Source organism: Schistocerca serialis, chromosome 1 (assembly GCF_023864345.2).
Source record: "Schistocerca serialis cubense isolate TAMUIC-IGC-003099 chromosome 1, iqSchSeri2.2, whole genome shotgun sequence".
Classification (NCBI taxonomy): Eukaryota; Metazoa; Arthropoda; class Insecta; order Orthoptera; family Acrididae; genus Schistocerca; species Schistocerca serialis.
This window is the reverse complement of record NC_064638.1, coordinates 416,658,843-416,677,011: the sequence shown is the minus strand read 5'-3', so window position 1 is coordinate 416,677,011 and position 18,169 is coordinate 416,658,843.

Here is an 18,169-nt window from a genome sequence, read left to right as displayed (position 1 = left end):
CTTAACTAAAAGAATTATAAATCAAATGTTGTTGCAGCTAAAGGTAAAAAAATTGCAGGCTTAAGTCTGCTTACATTGATGCTAAATTTAAAGTTAGTGATAAAGTTACAATAAGTAAACATAAAGTCCATTTTGAAAAAGGATATAAAGCAAATTGGTCATCAGAAATTTTTGAAACTGAAGAAGTCATTCATTCCAATCCAATCAAATACAAATTGAAATATTGAAATGGTGAAGAAGTAAAAGGTAATTTTTATGAACAAGAATGACAAAAAACAAAATATCTTTATGTTTACCTTGTTGAGGAAGTTTTAAATAAGAAAGGCAATACAGCCTATGTTAAATGGTTAGGTTTCGATAATTCACAAAATGGTTGGGTAAAGTCTGCTTCAGCTGATGCAAATTTTTTTAAAATGTTAGTTACAAAATGTTCTATATAAATGTAGTTTATTATTGAAAACTGAGATATGTATGATATTGATTATAATATTCATTCTGCTAACTGTTGTATTAAAGAAGATGAGCAGACACCAAAGCAACGTTTAACACTTTGATATTCAAATAAATGTAAACAAAAACGATTAAATGCCAAAACTATTTGAGGGTTTTAAATTTGATTTGATGGAATCTTTTAATGGATGAGGTGAATTTTGTTTATTAGATGTACATAAAGACACTTACGAATGTTATTTAAAATTTAATTTTGAACAGAGTAATTGGACATTTACTTTTACTGAGAAATAATTAATTTGCAAGTTGAAGGCCCTTGTTCATTGTATTTTGTGTCAGCTGAACCTGTCTTCAGACTTCGTTGCATCATGTACCTAAATTTAAAAGCATCTTATAAACACTTTTATAAATAAATGTATCAAACAGTACAGATGAGAAAATTAGCACTTTCGTTCGAAAATTAGCACTGCATCTCAATGCAGAAGAAATATGTATTGTTCATTAATACTTCAAAAACAATTGTTATGTTGCTTACTTTAATACTTAAATTTCATTTCTAAATTTGGATTAGATTTCATTTACTATTCCATGACTCTTATCACATATTTCTTTTTGCATTAATTTTGTATCCTTGTGATTCAAAACGATTTTCTAGTGTTTGTCTAACTATATTATTCCTGTCAGGATATTCTTCATACATTTACGACATAATTAGTGTTAGTTCCTCTCTAGTCGAATCATCTAACACTATTGTTGTTCACTTTAGTTCTGAGTTATTGAGAAATCTTTTTGGATGTATTTCTTAAGGAGGTAGTAATATATTGTTCAATATTTAGTCTCTAACTTCATAATCATTTAATTATAGTTCATTCAACAATAAGTCACTCTCTCTATCAATAAAAATATCTAAATAATATTTTGTGTTGTCAAAGGACATGTTGTATAAATCTTTAGAATATTTTCTATGTGCTTTAAAAGTTGATTAAAAATTTTCTTCGATAATACAATAATTTATACACTCTCTTAAATAGTAGTATTCAAACTCATCATCTGGATGTACACCAGATAAGCTTGAAATGATTAATTTGATTGTTGTTCCACTAACTATATAGAAATGATCCTTCTGTTGTTGTTTTGTAGTCACTATGTATATTATATAATTTTTTTTATTTTCGACATATTTTCATTTCTTTGTTTTAATTTTTATATTTTTAAATTCTTGAGACAATTTTTGTTCACCTGATATTTCTTCCAAATTTAGTTTATCCTGAAATTCTCGCCATACGATTTTCATACAATTCTTGTATATATGATATAGTATCCCAGTCTAATTCGTCCTGAAATTCTCTCACAAAATCTTCAGATAAATTTCTTTTTGATGTTTTTAGTTTGATTTTATGATGGAATTTGACGATAAATTTAATTGGGGAATAATTTTAAAATGTCAGGAGCTATTTATCTTGTATAGCAAGCTGTTGTTTTTGTCCTTCTGTTTTTAATACATCATAATGATAATAGAATTCCTTGTGTATATATATGTCAATATTATTATAAAAATTAATTACAACGAATTCTGAGTAAAGAACATTCGAAAATATTAATGTCAATGGAAAATGGAGAAAAACAAGAAACTGAAACACTGCCAGAGAAATGTAAAACCTGTCAACATATAAAAAGATTACATTGTTTTTAAATAAAATCCTTGTCATATAGATAACTCTAATAGTTAATGTAAATAAATGTGTTGTGAAAACTGTGAAAAATAAGAAAGGGTAATCATCTCATACTTAATTTTAAATATCTATTAAATAAAACTTCTCTATGGTCGATTTTGAAAAATTTGTATTTACAGTTCTAGTGAATTATATTTTCTACAAACAGAGAGGCCATTTGGAGTAATTCACAGTTGTTAAATTTTGCGATTATTGTGAAAGTAATGATTTAAGAGGATATAGAAAGTTAAATAACGCCAATCTAATTAGATTTATCAGAAGACATGCATCACAACATTAAATCTATAAGGAGGAAGTCTTTGGAAACAATTACCTAATAGTAAAATTAAAAATGATGATGATGTTATCAAAACTAACAAAGATAATTCTTTGAAAAAAATTTCAATTTTCTAACGATATCTTTGAGAAACAATTATCTAGATCTGATAGTGAAGATAAACCATTGAAAAAACCATTTCAATTTTCCAACATCATCTTTGAGAAACAAAATTCTAGAACCAATAAAGAATTATCTGCTTGTCGCCGCTACTACTTGCGTCTCCTCGAAAGAAATATTGTGGTTCCCTGGTTGGAAAGCATGCTCCGCAACAACTGATCGTTCCGTTTCTGCTCTTCTACAATTTCCCATGCGCTCTTCCAAACGTTTAGAAACAGTTCTTTTAGTGGTACCCACATAAACATCACCACAGCTGCATGGGATCCTATACACTCCAGCTTGTTCCAATGGTTTGCGAGCGTCCTTTGCAGGCTTAAGGTATTCCTGTATCTTCTTGGTGGGCTTGTAAATTACAGTAATATTCCGCTTCGTCAAGATCCTCTCTATTCTTTCCGTTAAATTTTTAACAAACGGCAGGAAAACCTTAGATTTTGCAGTAGCATGTACGTCAGTATGATTTCTGTGTGGCTGCCTCAATGCACGTTTTATTTCGGCGGACGAATATCCGTTCTTCATTAGTGTGTGACATCACGCTGTGGCGTGGGAGCGCGCGGACACGGAATTTAGCGGCAGTCAGTAGCGAGCCAGTAGGTGTGTTGGACCTTCCATCGAGCTACGGACCCCCTTGAAGATGTCTACCAGAGTCGGAGACGAAACGTTGGGAATCGAAACAGAATTGATCAACCGACCACGGCATAACAGCCCGGATAATTATAATGGACATGATTAATGTGTGTATCAATGTTTATTCGTTTTATGAAAAATATCAAAGTGGATCAACTAAAAAAGGAAAGAGAAACATGTACATCTCATTTATTTTAAGAAAGAAAATAATTCACACAATTGTTATATAAAAATTTATCAAGGCTTGTTTTGAGTCATGCTGATAAACATTAAGAACTACAATTTATTTGTGATACATGTTTACTCCATTTCACTAGTAAAGAGAAATTAGATAATCATACATCAAGCTGTTTAGTTAACAAACCATTGAAAGTAGAAATGCCAGAGAATGGTTTCTATGTAAGTTTTAAAAATTATCAACATAGTTCCATTTGTTACTTATGCTGATTTTTAAAGTTTGCTATTGAAGATGGATAACTGTCAACCAAATCCAGAAAATTCATATAGAGTGAAATATCAAAAACGTGAAATAAATGGATTTTGCTATTATATTAAATATTTAAATGGACACAATAAAGATCCTGTTGGTTATAGAGGACCAAATTGTAATAAAAAATTTATTGTGTGTATAAAAAAGAGGTTGAGTAAATTGGAAGAATGTATACTGAAGTTGAAGAAATGAAACCATTAACAAGAACAATCAAGATACGCAAGATTGATAAAATATACATTGTGTAACTGTTATTATTCACTGAAAAATAAAAATTTTCGTCATCATGATCATTTAAGTGAAAAATTGAGAAACCCATTAAGTAATAAATATAATTTACAGTTAAAATGTCAGATGTTTTGTACCAGTTTCTTTACATAATTTTTCAGAATATGATTTGCAGCTGTTTGTCAAAGAACTTGGTTATGATAAAAAAGAAATAGATTTAATACCAAACATTGAAGATGGATTTATTAATTTGGTAAGAGAACAGGAAGCTTAAAAACGAAATTTATTCACATATTTAAGTTTATGGCTTCTGTGCTTCATAAACTTTCATCAAATTCGAAAAGAGATCAAATGAAAAAGATTAGAAAATTTTTACCAGATTATTTATTTAATGTGGTGGTCAGAAAAGGTGTATAACCATATCATTACATGGATTCTTGAAAAAAATTGAAGAGTCGCAATTACCAACAAAGGAAGAATTTTATAGCAAATTGGATGTATATGGAGTAAGTGATGAAGATTATAAACATGCAAAAATAGTTTGGGAAAAATTTAATATTAAAAGTCTATATAAATATCATGATCTGTATCGTAAAACTGATGTACTTGAATATTTTAGGAAAACTTGTATAAAAGCATATGATTTACACCCATCTAGGTATTTTAATGCACCAAGATCATCTCCGACTGCGATGTTGAAAATGACAAGTTAAATTAGATTTATTACATCAGTATGAAACGATTTTATTTCTTGAAAAAAGAATAAGAGGTGGAATAACACAGTGTTGTATAAGATATATTAAAATCAACAATAAATATATGAAGGACTTTTATATTAAAAAGATATCGAATTATATAGCATATTTAGATGTGAATAATTTGTATGGATATGGTATGAGTCAATATTTACCATTTGGTGGATTTGTATGGGAAGAACAAAATAATTTTGACAGTACAAAAATATATGACATTTTAGCTACTGTAAGAATTGAGTATATTTTTGAAGTAGATTTAGAGTATCTAAAATAATTACATGATTTACATAAAGATATACCAATCACTCCTGAAAATAAAGTTATACCCAGATGTAAACAAAACAAATTGTTAACTACTTCACAATACAAAAATAAATATGTAGGTCACTATAGAAATCTTAAACAGTATTTATTGTTAGAAATGAAATTAATAAAAACACATATAGTTTAAAAATTTAAAGAATCGGATTGGTTGAAGTAGTATATAGATTTAAATACAAAAATGAGAAGCAAAGCAAAAAATGATTCTGGAAATATTGCTATATACTTCTGAATCATTCAGTCTTCGGCAAGACAATACAAAATATTAGAAATAGAGTTGATATAAAAGATTAGTGTCAGATGGAGAAAAATGTTATAAATTAACAGCAAAGCCATACTTTAAATATACTTAATGAAAATCTTCTTGGTATCCATATGAATAAGACAAGAATCACATTTAATAAACAAATCTATGTTGGAAGAGTATACTTAATTTATCCGAAAACTAATGTATGATTTTCGCTACAGACTAATGAAACCGAAATATGGAGAAAATATTGAGTAGCGTTATCAAGATATGGTCAGTTATATCTACAACATAAAAATGAAGAATTTTATGTAGATATGAAATCGATGATTGACAATTTTGGTACTAGTGATTATGCTGAGAATCATATTTATGGTGTTCCACAAGTTAACAAGGAAGTTGTCGAAAAAATCAATGATGTATGTAATGGAAAAATAATGGAAGAATTTTGTAGTCTGAGAGTAAAAATATAGGCTTGTAAAGTTGGTGATAAATTAGAGAACAAATCTAAAGGAGTTTACAAATCTATTGTCAAAAATTGAATTCGCTTAGAAGATTATAAAGATTGTTTATCTAGCATTAGAGAACAGTACAGAAGAATTAATGATTCGAAGTGAAAAACACGAAATAAATACAACCAAAATAAACCAGAAAGCCTTGAGCCCCTTTGATGACAAAAGATTTGTTTTGAAAAATAAACTACATCCATTTCCATATGGTCATTACGAATTTTAAAAAATTTCTTACATTCGCCATAATTAATTTTAGTTATTTTCTGCCATTCACCTTTTATAAAAACAATATTAAATTTTATTTTATTATGTTCACCTTTTGTGTGGAAAAAATAATTACTTTTGAAAATTGGTGAATGTAATATGAGAAAATATTCTTTGTTATTAATTGTTCTAATTTAGTTAGACCTGAAGAGTGGATTATGGTAGATCAATTTAGTAGGATCTAGGTAAGTTTTCATTTTCTAGCGAAAAGAACGAGTGAAATGAGTGATTTTCAGTAGAAAATGAAAAGTGAGCTAGAGCCTACTAAATGGATCTACTTACTGAAAGTTTTACAAAGGAACCAACACTGTTCAGAAAGGAGAGATTGAATACAATTTGCAGTGGTGTGTCTGTAGCTGTTAGAAGTACTTAATGTTATAGCGAAATTGTACTAGGTAGTTCCTGTGAGTTAGTATGGGAAAAGGTATTATTTGACAACTGGAATCAGTTAATAATTGATTCCTTTTACTCACCACTGGACAGTTCAAAGAAGACTTGGGTCTTATTTTAAATAGATTCCTCACTCATATAATTGAACGTGGTAGTGCCCTCAATCTGACCTCGAAATGTTGGCGAAACTATGTGCTTAAAGTTGGTGGTAGGCATGAAACATGGTCCGAAATTGTACTAAATGTTTTCTCCAAAAACTAATTTTAACACTTAGTTCAGGAGTGTAAATAGTTAAAAAAACATTCTCAGCCTCTTAGCAACACATAATCCCGAGCAAAAAGGGAACATTATGATAGATAGACTGATTGGTGACCACAAGCTCATTGTAGCGAGACTCAATAAAATAATAAACGCAAAATAGATCTGTTTAAAAAAAGAGATAAGTATTTGCTTGACAACTTCCTAAGAGACAGCCTCCGTTCCTTTCGAACTATGAAAGAAGAGATCAGATGTAGCTTAGATTCAAAGAAAAAATATCAACATCAATGGAGAGATTTGTACCAAATAAATTAGTAATAGAGTTAGCTGATCCCCCACGGTGCACAAAACAGGTCAGAACATTGTCGCAGAAGATATTAAAAAGCATACCAAATTTAAAGAAATGCAAAATCCCCAAGCACGGGGAAGGTTTACTGAAGCTCAAAAACTTAACACAAACTTCAATGCGAGATGCTTTTGATGGTTTCCACTAGGAAACAATATCTCTAAATCTGATAGACAATACAAAGATATTCTGGTCGTATGTGATGTACACCAGCGACAAGACACAATCAATATCTTCACTGCACGATGGTGACGGTAATGTAACCGATAACAATGTCACTAAAGCAGAGTTACTGAATAAAGTTTTCCAAAATTCTTTCACAAAGAGGAGGAAGTAAGTATTCCAGAATTCGAATCAAAAACTGCTGGCAACATGACTAACTTTACTTAGCCAGATAGTATTATAAATACATTCCTTTCAAAGTATGCTGACACAGTACTTCTGTACTTAACAATCACGTACAACCGAACGCTCGACGAAAGATCCGTACCGAAAGACCTGAAAGTTGCACAGGTCACACTAATACTCAAGAAAGGAAGTTGGAGTAATCCAGTGAATTATAGAGCCATATCACACAATGATTTGTAGTAGGATTTTGGAACATACACTGTTTTCAAACATTATCAGTTACCTCCAGGAAAACGATGTGTTAACACTCTTCCAGCATGAATGCAGAAAATATCGTTCTTTTGAAACACTACTAGCTCACGAAGTAATCGACAGGGGATCTCAGACTGATTTCCATATTTCTCTACCTCAACGACTTCTGATGCTGTTCTTCACAAGCAGCCTATAATCAAACTGCGTGCCTGTGGAATTTCATCTTAGCTGTGCTACTGGATTTGTGATTTCCTGTCGGAAATAGCTGATAGGTAGTTATCGAGTAAAACAAAAGTAATATCTGCCATTCCCTAAGTAAGTGCTGTAGAGCCTCTGCTGTTCCAAATTTATGCAAACGATTTAGGAGACTATATGAGCAGCTTTCTTAAATTGTTTGAAAATGATGCTGTCAGTTACCATCATGTAAAGTCTTCAGAAGACCAAACCCAGTGCAGAAGTTAGGGAAGATATTGTATGGTGCAAAAAGTGGCTATTGACCCGAAATAATGAAAAGTTTGAGTTCGTCGATAGAGTGCTAAAATGAATCCGTTAAATATCAGTTACACAACGAATGACACAAATCGTAAGTATATCAGTTCAGCTAAATACATAGGATTTACGACTATGAACACCTTTCATTGGAACAATCACATAGATAATATTGTGGAGAATCCAAACCAAAGACTGTATTTTATTGGCAGAACGCTTAGAAGATGCAACAGATTTACTAAAGACACTTCCTACACTACATTTGTCCATTCTCTGCTAGTGTATTACTGTACAGTACAGGATCCTTACAAGATTGGAATTATGGAGAAAATCGAAAAAATTCAAAGAAAGACAGCTGATTCTGAATTATCGCAAACAGGGGAAAGTGCGTCACATATGTGATATGCGAGATGAAGTGGCAGTCATTAAAGCGAAGGTGTCTTTCGATGTGCTAAGATCTTTTCATGAAATTTCAATCTCCATCGGTCTCCTCCAAATGCGAAAATGTTTTGTTGACGTCCAGCTATATAGGGAGAAATGATCATTGTAATAAAATAAGAGAAATCAGAGCTCACATGGAAAGATTCAAGTGTTCGTTTTTCCCCTTCACTGTTCAAGTGCAGAACATTAGAGAAATAGTGGGAAAGTGGTCTGTCAGGCATTTAAGTGTGAATTGCAGAGTAGCCATGTAGCTGTAGATATAGAGCCTGGTGACAGGTCCCAATGTTACAATGTTTGGAGAGGCACAGCAGTGTTACTCCTGGCGCCATGATTTAAAGAGCCATTAGGTATGATTTCAGGTCATAGCTGGTAGTGATTGAGAGAACTCTGATGGCACAACGATATATCATGGACATCCTGCATTCTCATGAACTACCTCTCATATGACAGGAACGTGGTATAATTTTCCAGCAGGATAATACTCATTCACAACCAGTACATCTCTCTACAAATACTGTGTGTGATGTTGAGGTATTCTCATGGCATGCAAAATCTCCCAGATCTGTCATCAAAAGAACAGGTGTGGCGTCAGTTTCGCTGTTTCGATGTCACATCCGTCCTGGGATACCAAGGAACAGTCTGTAGGCCAGCTTGCCTCAGGAGTCAACACAACCGCTTTATGACACCCTTCCCAACAAAATTAAGTCAATCATTGCGTCCAGACCAGAGAGAGTGCAACTCCATATTGATGAGTGGGCTCATACTACCAAGTTCTTTGCAAATTTGGCTCTATTTTGTTATAACTGAAGTAACATCACATAGCCTGCAACCTCTCAACAAAAAAAAGAAAAAAGTTCAGTTATCAAGGGTTCTAAATTGCATACCATAGGAGCTACGAGCACTTGTTCAGACTAGTCATGCTGTTTCACAGCGGCATAGAGGAGCAACCACCTAGTGGTATTTTATTGCGGTGCACAGTGGGCCCGAATCACAAAAACGCACCTGAAACCCCAAGAAGACGTTTAATTCAGTCAAAACTCATTAGAAAGAGGTTTTTGTCATAGCTGATTACGAATCTGAAATTAAAAATTGTCTAAACAAAATGGCGGATCCAATACAGCAATGAGACACACGAAAACCCATCACAACTTGTTAATAATGGCATATATAGAGGATACGAAGATCAATAGTTACAACAGTTAACACAGTGACAACGTTATTTGCTTATTAAACCAAAATAAGAGAATATCCATCGAAAATGTATTGGAGCATAACATTTCTTCAGTACCGAAAAATTCCCATACAGTAATATAATGGAACAAACCCCAAACTCGGTGAAAAAATACAACAATAAATGTAGCAGTATAATCAACAATAGAATTAATTATTATGATAATAATAATAATTATTATTATTATTATTACTATTACTATTATTATTGCTATTATTATTATAACAATATTAAGAGTCGTTATTGAAGACAAATTGGTCTTGAAATTCATAACATAGTCTAACTGATGTTGAAGATGTTCCACTGCATACAAATTGATGTGATTGGTCTTGTAATTTTTTAATCCAAATCGTACTCAAAGTCCTCAGAGACAGAATTCACATCGGAATCTGCTACGGTCTCTCGTGGTTTGATTGGAATTGCAAGGGACAGCAATAGTTCTATTGCCTCCTTTGACAAACGTTTCGTGTGTTTTTGTCATAGATTTCTAATACTGGAAATATGTGGATTGAAAGTTACCAGAAGCGCTTGAAAACGTCTTCCATTCTTTGTACTGACCAATTGGTAGCAATGAGTGGGCTATTGTTTATGTTCTGTGAATCAATAGGTTATACCTGTAGTGGACATATAATGCCATGGATACAACTCAACAAATTTTATTGCAGTTGCCAGCATATGATTGTGGAACTTATCACAACTGATTTCGTGTCCACTCTAAATTACGTGTAAGATGACATGAAATGGTTCTATCAAATCTATGTCCAGTGATGCTATGAGAGCAAGTGTTTTCGAATTTTCAAAAAAGCATCGAGCTGTATTTCCATCATTGGTACTTCCCTAGCCAGGTTTCGGACGATCGACAGTTAGTCCCAATTTTGAATTGAGTCCCTTTTGAATGATCTTCTTTTGCATTTCTACCAATTCTTTTTCTTTGGCAGCGCATACTCGCCATTTTTTAATCACAAGTTTGAATGACAAAGACAACCAGCATTTGAAAAACCTGATCCAAGCATATAATGGTGAGAGTCAAACCTCAGATTCTGTTTGTTGACTTCTTTTTGTAAAACATCATCAATGTTACTGAAATCTTTACTAGTACTTCCACATAATCAGCAATGTTGCGAAGAGTTTGTTCATGCGAGTGCATTGCATACTTTGGCATCGATCATTGTGAACGCCATATTGTACGAAACCATGATTTCTTTTCCATGCATAACATTTTCAAAGAGAGCAAGTGACTTTATCTGTTTTTCAATGCATTGTGCTACACTGACTATAGTTTCTGTGCTTATGTGCAAAAATTGTAGTCTCAGTGGTCTACAGAATCGAGGAGTCGAATATAAAGGATTCTTCCAAATTACGACTGCTCCCTATGATTGTTGATCACAGAAATAAGTTGTAATGGTATCACTGATGTAAAAAATACATTCACATCTGATACACGCTCATCCTTAAATGTTTGTTTACATTCACTCTGTCCAGAACTTCCGTCACAACCTCATTTGTAAACGAATTGCACAGTTAACATTTGCTTGATCCATACATTCACTCTGTCCAGAACTTCCGTCACAACCTCATTTGTAAACGAATTGCATGGTTAACATTTGCTTGATCCACACTACAAATGATACCCTCCTGGCATAATTAAATATGATCAGCTGTATGATCCAATAAGACTTATAGCTGGATTCCAGCCATGTTTTCTGTGATGGTGATAGCAGTGTTAGGCTGACAGCAACCTTTTTGCTTTCGCCAGTTTCTTGCAGGAAGGATACAGGTTTCACTTATTCTCCTTACTTGTCGTTCTCAATCCCTGATATTGACTCTTTTTGAATTTGTATTCTACGTGTAGTGAAAGAGCGGCTTCAGCGGGCAAAGTTTTTTCACTCGTCGTGGTCGATTCAAAGACCTGTCGATAAGAGGATGCTCTCTCATTGTCCTCTCATAAACAACATATGCAACATTCAGTTGACCTGCTGAGTGCAGGCTCATTTCATTAGTGTAAACTAACTCTTTTGACATCAAAGGTTCACGAATTGACTGGGTTCTTCTGCATTTCGACCTCATGTTCAATGACACAAACTCCCCAGAAGGATGGACACTGTATTTACTAGTCGATGACAGATCACGGTCCACCTGACACTTGGCACTAACAACAGGTGCTGGAAATTAAACGAGTGCGTTAAGACATCCATTGTTTTGTTTCAGAAAGAGGCTTTCTGTCCTGTTGGTCTTTTGCCACATTGTTCTCTATTTACCAGATGATGTGGAGAGAGAGACTTTCATATCTTCCACTATGTGCAACGCTTGACCAACTTTCTTGGAAAGTTATTCCTGCAGGTAAGGGATTAATGCAGGCAGGCCACCACTCAAATGGTGTTTAGCAATGCTGAATATTTCTTGCCCTGTGAATTCCATATACTCTTCATCAAACCTGTGTGAAAAATACTACATTAATATTAGCAACAAATCAAGTACAGAAAAACACTCAAATACCGTAATCGTGTTGCATGGAAACCTAGTTCTGAAGCCTGCTGTGCCTGGCCTGGACAAATATTCATTATACAAGAAAATAGGCAGATGTAGGCAGCTGATTCTTGTCAACTCCGTCAGATAATTGATCAATCTATAATCTGGGAGTTGTGATTCCATCGTATATTGCGGACTATGCTACGTTTACTCCCATTATGAATGTAATATAGGCAAATCATGACACAAGTATCGAAAAATATGTAATGTAAATATGATAACCATGACAGTAAGACTGCATTAGTGGATTAATGTGTTCTACATACCCGTAGCAATCGTTTCAGTCTCGTAGAACTGAATTTCTTCACTTCACTATATAAATATCCACTCACTAACTGAGTGTAGATTCACCTAATTGTCACAACGACGCATGTGCTCTCAATGAAGGTCATCTTTGAACTGATGTAATACGACAGGTATCGAAGGTACGGACCCATCGTTTTGGGGTGAGATGCACCCACCCCTCCAGATTTCCAGAATCGGAAATTCATTTTCCAGTGTTGTGGCCACGATTTGAGGATTGGGCCCCACTGTGCGTGGAGTACGTTTCCCCTCCACTGCGAGGACTTTGTATGTGCAGAATTGTTGAGGAGGTAGCATGTGTTTGTTAGACGACGGAATATAGTGTATTGAGTGAAAGTGTTTCAAGTAAAATGGCGAAATACAAGTATTCTATTCACTGAATAGTATTCTTGTAAGATTCATAAGTGTGTACAGAATCAGCACGTGCAATAAGGAGATTATTTCAAAAGGAATTTCCTGGTGTTCACGTTCCTAATCGGATTATAATTCGTAGATTGATAAATAAATTTCGTGAAACGGAAAGTGTTCTTGACAGGAAACATAGACCACCATGTACAGCACTGACAGAGATAACAATGGGCATGTTCTGGAAAGGTCACCTAGAAAATCAGTTTGACAGTCCTCTCAGCAAATGAGAATTTCGTATGACTGTTCAACCGGCTACATAGTTACTGAAATTACAATGCTATAAAAGCTATAAAATAATTGCAGTACAAGAACTTAAACCAGGTGATACTGTAAAAAGGTTGTGGATTTGTGAATGGATTCTGAATAGGTTGCATGACAGAGAAATTGACCCTCGCCTAACTTTCTTTACTTTTTTTTTGGACAAAGTGTGATTCCATCTAAGTGGATACAGTTTAATTCACAAAATAATCACTACTGCAGTTCTGAAAAGCCTAACGTAACATTCAAGGTACACCTGCGTGATCAGAAACTAGGAGTGTGGTGCGCTATTAGTGGTGAGAGAATAGTAGGCCGTTTTTTTCTTTTTTTCAGGAAACAATTAACAGCGAGAGACACGTGGAAAGTATTTTGCGGCCTTTTTTTGGCCAGGTAACTAAGAGCGAACGCGCTTTCTTCACATTTCAGTAGGATTCTGCGATGTCACATACAGCCAACTCCCCATTTCAGGAAATCCATGACATGTTTCAAAATAGAGTTATCACTAACAATATAATGACTCCTAATTCCCGGGATTTAACCCCTTGTGATTTTTATACACATTTTTCAAACTTTCATAGCCATTAAATACACAAATGAAGACTGTCTGTTATCACTTACCGAACTGAAATGACATTTCGTTCATTGTTGATTTTGTAAGCTGTATCAGATGGTGTGAACAATTTCTGCAGTTCAGTTAAAATTGTGTTTAACACACACACGTGCACGAGCCCGCATAAAATTATATTTTGAGAACGCCATGTTATATACACCCTTATTTACAGCGTACTTAAATTTCCATAAAAACACCTACATAAACGTCCAACTTCTAAAAATTCTTCTATGATGAACTGTCATAACAGACTTGTAAAATGTTTTCACCAGCACCTTCACATACAGCAGACTCTCTAATCATGACCGTTTTCTGAAAATACGATGGACACAAAGGGAATTTAGAGGGAACAGGTCAGTTAAATCTGTATCTTCTTCACGAAAGTGCTGGGAACAAACATCTCAATAATTTGTAGGCAATGACGCACATAAGATATTTTGTAGGAAGGGAGTGGGGGGGATTGACCTGGAGGTATGGTTCTTTTTAATATTGTGGATGACGAATTTCGAGTTGTAAGTAACCATAAAAAAGTTCCAGCAACACCCAGTTGAAAACCTACATGATACCAACTTTTAAATCATATTCTTAAAAGAAAAAATATTGATTGCACCGTATTTTTTTCTTTGCCTGAGTGTTAGGGCAGGGAGCGTGGCTCCTCCTTGCTCCCAGTCATGGGTGCCCTTGTTTGTAGGTGAACAGTTCTCCCTGTGATCTTTAAACCAGCATTCCTTAGAGCTTTCCTTTTTGCAAGTCTGAAGTATCATAATAATTACAAGACAAGAAACAATCATAACATAACTAACAGCAATGTGACTGTGCCATTTGCTGAAAACACATCACTAATACTAGATTTGTTAAAACCTGTAAACTAACAGCATTTCGGGTAAGACAAATTCTATATAATTATTTGTGCTTACACACGGTACAAAAGCAGATGCACATAAGATTTTTCTACTCATGTATCCATTGAGAAATGTTTCTTACCTTGAATCTTCTGTCTACTGCACGAAATATTACAGCCAAACATGACAAATGTAGTGACCATTACGTCAAAACTCTAAATGTAATGTAGTTATGTCAGTTTATCCCTATTTCTTATGACTGTTTAATCAGAAGACAAAGGTGGTTTACATATCCTTTAGAATCGTAATATGATGGCTGCTACGAGGTGCTACCTTCAGTGACATCAATAATCTTGTATACAGTGTCGCCAGTCTAGTAATGCATGCCTTATGTTAAATACACTAAAAGTTTAGAAACACGATATTTCTGGTGACAACAACTAAATAAATATGATATAACATGCATAAAAATTATCAGTGTGCTCTACTGTTACTTCTAATTCAACTGAATTGGAAAGCTTTTCCAGGAACAGCTAACCAGAGAACAAAATGGCATCACTTAATGCACACTCCAAGTTATATTGCGATTAACCTATTCCTCAGTTAGCTATCCCTGGATTTATCCTGAGATTTACAGCTGGCCCTTAGCCTACTTAAGTCAGCTGTAGATGTGCTGTCTTGTTCTGCCAAGAGTGAATAGACCTTTGATCATAGATATTGGTACCTTCAGTCGAAGGAAACCATGTTCCAACTAAAACAGAGATTCAATTCAATCTCTTTAGTCACCTATTAACAATACACGTGTATGGATGTAGTCAGTTCAAAGCCAAGACTGGTTACAATTCAATTTCTTTTATGTGAGTTGTTTACAAACTTACACCAAAACACTTATTCATGTTCAGATATTATTCTTTGCTATAAAAGCTGTATGTTATTATAATTTGTTTTAGTTCCACTTTGAATTTATGAAATTCTCTTATTTTCTTTTTGTAGCAGGCAATGAACTAAAAAGTATTTTGGGTCAATAATGTATACTTTCTTGTAAAGGAATTTTTTTGGGTGTGCTCTATGAAAATCATCTTTGTTTCTTGTATTACACTTATCAACCTCATTGTTCAATGTTGAAAATTCCTGTTGAGTCTTCAGAAAACTCACCTTCATAAATGTGTAAAATAGGAAGTGACATTATTTTAAATTCTTTAAACATGTCCTTGCATGGCTCTCTATGTGGAACTCCTTTTATTATTCTAATAGCTCTTTTTGAAGACGGAAAGTTTGTTTTTTTCATACCTGTGTTTCCCGAAAACATCACAGCATATCTCAGTAAGCTATTCACGTAAGTGTAATAGGCACACAACAATGTTTGAATGCTGCAAAAATCCTGAAGCATTCTTAGCACATAACAGCATTTACTTAGTTTTTTAGAGAAATTATGTGTATGGAGCTTATACTATAGTGTAGTTCCCTAAATCAGCTTTCATGATGCTTCCAATTTTATTTCTAATGTCAATTAAATTCACTCATATTATTTTTTCCTTAATTACGACCAAAGTGTAACCTCTAACCTGTTGTCCTGCCTCGTTTATTGTCTTAGAGAGGAAGATAATTCTCAGGGTACCCTTTTATAAAAATGCTTGTGCCATCAGCAAACATTCTTGTGTCTGCACCACTCAAATCATTTGCAAATACCAGAAACATCAGAGTACATCACTTGGAAGACTGAGGCACTCCACAGCTTCTTTTAAAAATCTGGTAGGTATTCCTTGCCTTTGTACTTAATTGTATTCTCTGTTCTCTATCAGTGAGATAAGACTTGAACCATTTGAAAGCCAGCCCCTGCAACCCATAACAACATAGTTCCAGAAGCTGTAAGTCATGACTGATTAGATCAAATGCTTTGGATAAATCTAAGAATATCCTGCAGCTTATTTATTCATGTCCAAGACATTAGAATCATATTTGTGTATTGAAAGACTGCTGTTTCTGTTGATTTGTTCTTCTTCCTACACCCATTTGAAGATTAATCAATATTTCATTTATATTCAGGAAATCAGCTTGCCTTTCATATTTTACTCTTTCACTTCCCTTAGAAAAACCTGTCAGTAGTGACTATGGTTTATAATTATTTATGTCAGACGTATTATCCTTTCTGTAGAGTGACTTTATTATGGATAACTTTAGTTTTAATGGAAACATCCCTGTCCTGAAAGAAGTATTAATAATGTGAGTCAATTGAGAATCCTTACTGGTGGAACTGTATTTGTTTGCCTTTGTCTGGATTTCTATCAGTACCACTAGACATTCATTTTTTTTTATTTTGTTAACAGCATTTCGCACCTCTGAATCTGTTACTGGATACAGAAACTTCATCTTTTCACGAGCTTGTACATTTAAGTTCTTACTGTTTTTAACTTCACATATTTTAATTAGGTTTTGTGCTGTGTTTATATTATGTTCATTGAATATACTGGCAAACTGTTGAGCTTCTACTGTCGATTTACCCTCACTTCCATTTTGAAGTTATGTTGTTATCATTAACAAATCTTCTATGTACATATTTTTCAGTGACTGTACATTTATTATTGTGCCCATTACTTATTATCGTTTTTGAAGTCATATTATCAGAAGATCCAGCAAGCTGTTACTTCAGTATCAAAGATAATGCAACATTGTTTCCCAGTCAGTAAGCCCAAAGGATGTTTATTGACTTTTAAATTAGCTCCACAATTCTAATACCTTTTATGTTTACCATAGAGTATAAATATCTACAGAGAGAACATTCAGATGCAAAGAATGAGTAGTCTTTCCACAGCATCTACTGCAGTTCAAGTCACATGATGTTGAGATGGTGCATTTTAGCCTGCATAGCATTTAGAGTATTTTGAGTGTTACTACTTCGCCACTGCAGATAGACCATCTTCAGAAGTACTATGAAACTTTGTATATGCGTTTTATAGTCATCTGAACAACTTAATTCAATGAACTTAAGTTATCTCATCTCTGTTCTAATTAATTATGTTACAATAATGCAGAGGAGCTAGAATGTCACGAAAAAACAGCGGACTTGGAACTAGGAAATTGTTACAGTAAATATGGTAAGAGATTTACACCACCTGTTTGTCCATTACTATTTGAAAGTTTTCTTTACTTTTCTCCTTTTATATACAAGTAAAATATCATTAATATTTTTTCGACATCTCATCAGAAAAGTAAACCCATGTACTACGCACAAAAAATCAAAAAATACAAGATCTACCCTCGAATTTTGGAGTAATAAAAATGTGACAGGCAAGAATATCCTTTTTTTAGATTTTCTATTGCACTGATTCGTATTACGAATCTGTTCTATGTTGCAATGACACTTTATAGGAAACTGTCTCATGCAGAAATACAGATATACACAA